Consider the following 7460-nt stretch of genomic DNA (forward strand, 5'->3'; position numbering starts at 1 on the left):
TACTGAAGATAAAAGTAACAATAATGATAATGAAACAGGTATCCAGGAAATCACTTTAGGGGAAAGAGGGGAAATTTCTCAATATATTCAAACATCCATGAAGATACTTTTCTAATAGCACCTCTGAGCTCCTGGTTCTTCATGCTGTAGATGAGAGGGTTCACTACTGGAGGCACCACTGAGTACAGAACTGCCACCACCAGGTTTCAGGGATGGGGAAGAGATGGAGGGGGGCTTCAGGTAGGCAAATATGAGAGTGCTGAGGAACAGGGAGACCACGAACAGGTGAGGGACACATGTGGAAAGGGCTTTGTACTGTCCCCGCTCAGAGGGCATCCTCAGCACAGCCCTGAAGATCTGCACATAGGAGAGAACAATGAAAACAAAACATCCAAACCCCAAAAAAGCACTGAACATAAGAAATCCAACTTCCCTGAGGTAGGAGTCTGTGCAGGAGAGCTTGAGGATTGAGGGGATTTCACAGAAGAACTGGTCCACAGCATTGCCTTGGCAGAGGGGCAGGGAAAATGTATTGGCAGTGTGCAGCAGAGCATAGAGAACCCCACTGCCCCAGGCAGCTGCTGCCATCTGGGCACAAGCTCTCCTGCCCAGGAGGGTCCCATAGTGCAGGGGCTTGCAGATGGCAATGTAGCGGTCATAGGACATAACGGTGAGAATAGAGAGCTCTGCTGATATCAAGAAGACAAAGAAAAAGGGAGCTTTCAAGATGGAAAAAACAAAAAAAAAAACCAAAAAAAAAAACAATGACAAGTTAATACTGGCTTCCCAGAGTGAAATCTACTCCATTTCTCCTTGAACCCCTCCCTGCCACACTCCCTCACTTGTCATTCAGCCTCATAAGCTATATTTAATGAGTTTGAATATGATACTTAAGTATTCGGGACCTGTGCATATTGGGTCAGGAGGAAGCAGTCTTGTCCCTGTGCATTGGGTACATCAGAACATGGCAGAGGCTCCAAGTTATATTTTCAGAATTTGTCAGATGAAATCAATGCAGAAGGGCATACGGGGTGGTGTCCTAACAGGCCTAAAGAATGTGGAGGGCTGAGAGGACTTCTAGGAATTTTTGTTTTTTTCCTACACAACCTCATCATGCCCAAGGAATGTCCTCTGAAGTCAGAAGTCCTGAGGATTTCTGCTGCACCCACAGTGAATGGCTGTGAGACCTGAGAGGCAAAGGGATTCCCTTTAGCTCAGAGCAGGGTGAGGGGAGCTGGTTGGGCTTGTTCCCAATGGCCGTGATCTTGCAGCTTTTGTTAATGGAGGGCAATCACATTTATGGCACCCTGAAAAGAAGGCAGACACTGCTGAGAGCAGAGGAACCCACTGCCAATCTCTCAGTGCGCAGCCTTTCTCAAGGTACCTAAGCAAGGTCTCAGCACCACATGTCTTGCCAAGGACACTTATCATTTATTTCACCAACCCAACAGCATGTCCTCACATGCAGCATATCTCTGCTTCTTCCTGGGGCATTCACATAACACAGAGATACTACGGAAAAGATTTCTATCCTGCAGGGCAGCTCACAACTTGGAAGGCCATCCCAGGGAGACAGACAAGTGTCCTAATGATGGTGTCTCATTAAGGGAAAGTCAGCTCATTCCCCAGCCTCACAGAATGCACTGCCCACAGCCCCAGGCTGCTGCTCTCAGCCCCCCTGCACCACAGAGGGAAATGGGCACGTGGCTGGAGAGATGCACCTCTGCTCTGCTGGAACTGTGGCTGCAGAGGACGTGCTTCATGCCCTGGACCCACAACAGTGACTGCAGGGGCTTTCCTGTGTGGGACAGGAGGCAAGAGGGCTTGCTCAGAGGAAGGGGGCTGCAATGTAGGGAATAATACAGACTTTTCTGAGAAGTTCTCCCTCTGACTACAAATCCGGTTTTTCTTTCTTCTCATTCCCTAACCATATTTCTTCTGCCTGAAGATTTTATAACTGGGGGATGTTTCCATGTCCCATGGTCTTTTCCCCACCTGTGTTCAGAGCCCTCCTGCCAACCTCTTTGCCCTTCAGAAACCAGCAGTTCCCAGAGCACTGCCTAGGTGCATATCCATCTTTGCAGATAGAAAACAGCCTGTCAGAAAGCCCTGACAGGTACAGCAAAGTTGCCAATGAAGCTGGCCATAAACAAAGGAGAGGCTGTAGGCAATTTATAAGCCTTCTTACAAGCCCACTGATCATCAAAGGAACAGTTCAGGAATCTTAGAGATGTGTTGGAACTTGACAGTTCCTTTTCCATTTCTTTCTGCAACCTCACCCAATCCTGCAAGTGCTGGAAAGGGAAAAGGAAGCAGAAAATACCTGACTTGACTGTCCTCATGGAATAAATAAATAAATAAAAGGGGAAATACCCTTTGGGTGTGCTGTGTATCTGTGAGCAGGCTGCCCCAGGTAACAGCCTCCCACCAGCAGCAGGACCCTGCCCTGCCGGGGGGCTCCTTCCACCCGCAGCTTCTCCCCGCAGCGCCCTGGGCAGCTCCCCGGGCAGGCTGAGTGCTGAGCCTGGCAGGCGGCAGAGGCCCTGCCCCGGCACACAGCCCCTGGGCCACAGCAGGGACCCTGCTCTGCACCACAGCCCTGGACACCCCTGCCTGCACCCCCGGCTTCTCCTGCCTCCACGAACTGCGGCTGCATTGCCCTCCAGCCAGAGACTTACCGGGTGCAGGGCTGGGAAGTCTTCTCCCCCAGTGAGCTCTGGGCATGCTGCCACTTCTGCCTGCCTTTAAGCACTGTGTCTCTGCAGGCAGTGCCCCCAGCCCTGCTGCGCTGTGCAGAGGAGCTACTCCTGGGCAGAGCTGTCTCTCTGCAGTGCTGCCCGCTTGCCAGGAGCTCCCCTTGGGCCCAGGAGCCCGGCCCAGCTCAGCAGCAGAGGCCCAGCCCAAGGCCTCCCTTGCTCTGCCCCCCACCAGGCTCCCTGCACATAGGGCTACAGGGGAACCTGCTGGCAAACAGCCTGAAGGAATCCCTGGGCACACACACTTCTTAACAGCAGGCTCATTTCTCTGAGCAGAAAACCAATTGAGTGTAACAATCACATCTTCTCTGAGAATTAGTTTGTCATGGACATGTCCAAATGGCCTCATCCAACACCAGCAAGGTCTGTCTGCCTTTTATGCCCTGACACAAGACTCTGCCTGGGTAGAAGAGGTGCTGGGTGGGAATAAAATCACTGGTGCTTTGCAAACTACATCCCTATAGTGCATGGGACAGTAGGGCTTTCATTGAAGAAATCTTGGTTGTGACCAGGATGTTCTGGTTCATTATGATCCCAGGAGAAAGGCACAAGGCACTCTACATCTTGTGTGAGGATAGTTGGCACATTGCACACCCCCTCGCACTGCATTGACTGTGGCTCCACAAGTCAGATGGGTGATGGAACACCTCATTGCTGTGCTGACACATCTGTGGCAGGATGGTCAGGGTCATTTTTGGAACTGTGCCTGAATCCCCCATCCCTAGGGAGCCTGAACACTATAGCAGGAACAGGATGAACAGGTGGAGAAATGTGGGGAAATACCACAGTGCTCACTCTGAGGAAGACAAAGAGTCAGAGAAAACCCTCAGAGCACCTCACCCAGCTGTGCAGAGCCCCCAGGGATGGGCACAGCTGGCCAGTCACTGGCAACCCCTCTGTCATGCAAGAGGCAAGGGAAGCATGCCCACAGAGATGCACCTCTTCTCTTCTGGGGCTTTGGTTGCAGACATGGCAGCTCATGCCCCGGACACCATGACCAGGTTGACATGACCCAGCAGTGTGCACTGGCAGCATAGACACAGGACCACGTGTATCTCTGTGCAGAACAGTCAAGGGCGGTAGTCCGGCCTTCAGAATACCACAATCCTCCAGAAATGAGAGACTTGGTCAAGCTACAAGAGAGAGCCCAGACTGGTGCAGAAGAGGAGTTCAGGCACCGTGAGGGGCTGCTGCATCCCAGGTGCCTTAATGCCCATCTTTTGAAAAAAGCCCAGCCCCAGGACAAGCCTCAAAACCAACCCTCCTGGAAGGGTTCCCAACAGAAGAAACATGTTGGAGCAGGGGGACAACGGTTCCTTCTGCATTGCTCCATTTCCTATATTCCATGGCCTTTGTCACCATTTGGAGATGTTCCTCGTAAATTTGTCAGGATCCTGTGGAAAAGAATTGGGCAGAAGGGAAGTGACTGTTTCTCAGGACAAGAAGGGAAATCTGTCGTCTCTCTCCTAGGCTGTGCCATCTCCATGCTGCTGACCTCATAGGCCTTCAAATGACTTGGGCTGATGTCACAGGGGGTGCACTGCATCACCAGGATATCGTCACTGGAGCAGCGGCAGTGCCGGCACTTCCCTGCAAGGCCTGGTCCCTGCTGGGCACTGCTTGGGTGCTCCCCAGCGCTGTCCTTCTGTGGCCAGGAGTGGGGTCAGCAGGCAGCAAGCTTGCACTGGGCGACCCTCACTGAAAGACGGAGGAGCAGGGGCACCTTGCAGAGGAGCTGTGGTTGAGGAGCCAGGGTGGGCATCCCTTGTCCTGAGCTGAGGGCCAGCAGCAAGCTAGATGGAGGGCTGCTGGAGGATGACCATTGCCTCTGACATGACTTCCATGTTCCAGGTGCTCCTGCAGCTCTCCTCCAAAGGTGAGGGTGTCAGGAGCCCCTTTCCAAGATGTGTCAAAGGGGTTGACAGCTGTCCAAAGCTGCAATTTCTGGGCTTTGGGGGGAGGCTGGACAAAGCTGGTGTCTGCTGCAAGAGCCCTGCCTGAGTGTCCCACTGGGCTCAGTGGACAATGTGGCAGCCAGGACTCCTGGGTCCTGATGCTAGGGCTGTCCTCAGCCCCAGGGCTCCTCTGGGCATGGCTCAGCCTCCTCGTGATGGGGACAATCCAGGGCCACGTTTCCCTGGGAGCTGCTGCCTCTTTGGGTTCTGCAGTCTCTGGGAGGAAGGACGTCTGGTGTCCCAGAGACTGGTGTGGCCTGCAGCTCCCACAGGCCTCTCAGGAATGTGCCAGAAAAGCCTCTGTTGGAAATCAAACCTTCCCCTTGTCCTCCTGTCCTTCAGGGGAACCTCTGCTCCTTGTCTTCTGTGCAGCCAGGCTGGCAGAGCATGTCCTGGATGCTGAGATGCCATCCCTGCACGGCCACAGCTCTGGTGCTGAACACTTCCCGTGCCCATACTGTGGCAGATTTACCCTGCTATGCAGGTGGGCTCCTCCACCACTATTCCCTCCCTCCCCCTTCAAATAGAAAAAAGGGAAGTAGTTTTTTTTTGAGAGGTTATTTGGGGTCCCAGGATTTGGAGTTTTCTTCAGTGATAGCTCTCCGTGTGCTGTAGCTTCCTCCAGGCCATATCCACCTACTCCACTGGGAACTCCTACACAGGCTGCAGCATCAAGATCTGCTCCACCATGGGACCCATGGGCTGCAGGGGAACAGCCCACTCCACCAGGGGCATCTCCATGGGCTTCAGGGGAACTTCTGGTGTCTGTAGTTTTGTTTGGTGTCAGAATTATGTTGGATAGCACATTACAAACTGTGAGTGTTCCTTGTGGTACTGTTTACCATCTCTGGGGGCTGGTTTTAGGTTATTGTTTACTGTCCTGTGTAACACTGTCTTATGGTATGATAAAATTATTGGATGTGAGACTGATCTGGTAGTTGTACTCAGCATTGCTGTCACCACTGTACTTCAGGAACCATCTATGAGAAACTATTTTGCTCTTGTGAGGCCCCACTTGGAGAACTACATCCATGGCTGGGGACCCCAGTACAAAAAGAATGTTGAACTGTTAGAATGGGTCCACAGAAGAGCCACGAAGTTGTTCAGTAGGCTGGAAAACCTCTCCTATGAAGTAACGCTGAGAGAGCTGGGAATGCTGAGCCTGAAGAAGGGAAGGCTCAGGGGTGACCTCACGGCAGCTTTTCAATTTTTAAAGGGAGCAATAAAAAAGATGGAGAGTGACCTTCTCCTCATGCAGCCAATGAGAGGGCAAAGAAGGTTGATACTAGACTAAAAGTGGGAGATTTAAAGTAGAGATTAGGAGGAAATTCTTCATGGCGAGGCACTGGAACAGGTTGCCCAGAGAAGTTGTGGATGCCCCATCCCTGGAGGTGTTCATGACCAGCTTGCATGAGGCCCTGAGCAACCTGTTCTAGTGGATGGCATCCCTGCCCATGGCAGGAGGGTTGGAACTAGGTGTTCTTTAAAGTCCCTTCCAACCCAAGCCATTCTATGATTCTGTGATTCTCTTCTGGAGCCTCCTGTGGTTGCAGCTTCCCTTCAGTCTTTCAGGTGGACCTGAGCTGAAGAACCTTGTCTGGGGGTGATCTCTAGGATAAGGGCCAGCACATGGGTTAGCAGAGGCTGTCTGACTGTCTCAAGGACATGTGCTGCATACAAGTACAGCAGGAGAGCAGGAAGCTCACATGGCTGCTGGCTCATGCTTCCATCAATGCAAACCCTGGCACGGGATCCCAGCCTTGCTTTCCAAGACTCTCTTCACACAGGGCAAGGGCATTAAGAGATTGGCAGGTTAGGGCACCAGTCCTTCTTCAGTCACTGCTCAGGCCGGGTGGTGCACCAAGAACATGGACATGTGGTTCTGCATGAGGAATACAAGTTAGGGTACCCACAGTCCAGTTCTTGTCTTGGATGAGATGAACACGAGTATTTGAGGCAACTTCTAGACAAGGTCAGCTTCCATCTGACCTCTCCTCATCCCTCCTCTTGCCTCTCCAGCTCTTCCTGGCTGTCTCCCCATGCTGCCCATAGGGCTGGTAGTGCTATGAGCAGACCAAGCAGGCTGTGGTGCCCAAGAGGTGACTGCACACTGGCTGTGCTGCACACAGTGGGAAGTAGGCCCAGCTGGATTGGGATCACAGCTGCTAAGCTCTCACTCTGGGTTCAACATCTGTGTCAGATGCTCAGAAAGACTAGGGAACCTTTCCAAGGACTCTAGAGGTTTCCAGGTATCTTTACAAATCCAGGCAGTTGTACTTCCTCAAGGATGAGAGGAACCACTGTAATGGGTTTATATGGCAAGGTTTTGGCAGCAGGGGGCCATAGGCATGGCTTCTGTGAGAAGACTCTGGAAGCTGCCCCACGTTAGGTTAGGGCCGTGCTGCTGACCAGAGCCGAGCCAATAAGTGATGTTGTTTGTGCCTCTGTGAGAGCATATTTAAGAAAGGGAAAACAAACAAACAACAACAGAAACAAAACCATGATGCCACACAGCAGCTGGGAGAATGAGAGGAGTGAGAAACAGCCTTGCAGGCGCCAACGTCAGTGAAGAAGGAGGGGGAGAGGTGCTCCAGGTGCCGGAGCAGAAGTCCCCTGCACCCTGTGGTGAGGCCCATGGTGAAGCACTGTCCCTCTGCAGCCCACGGAGTACCACGGTGGAGCAGGGTTCCACACTGCAGCCCGTGGAGGAGACCACAGTGGAGCAGGTGATGGAAGCTGAGGTATGTGG

Source organism: Anas platyrhynchos, chromosome 30, assembly GCF_047663525.1.
Source record: "Anas platyrhynchos isolate ZD024472 breed Pekin duck chromosome 30, IASCAAS_PekinDuck_T2T, whole genome shotgun sequence".
Classification (NCBI taxonomy): domain Eukaryota; kingdom Metazoa; phylum Chordata; class Aves; order Anseriformes; family Anatidae; genus Anas; species Anas platyrhynchos.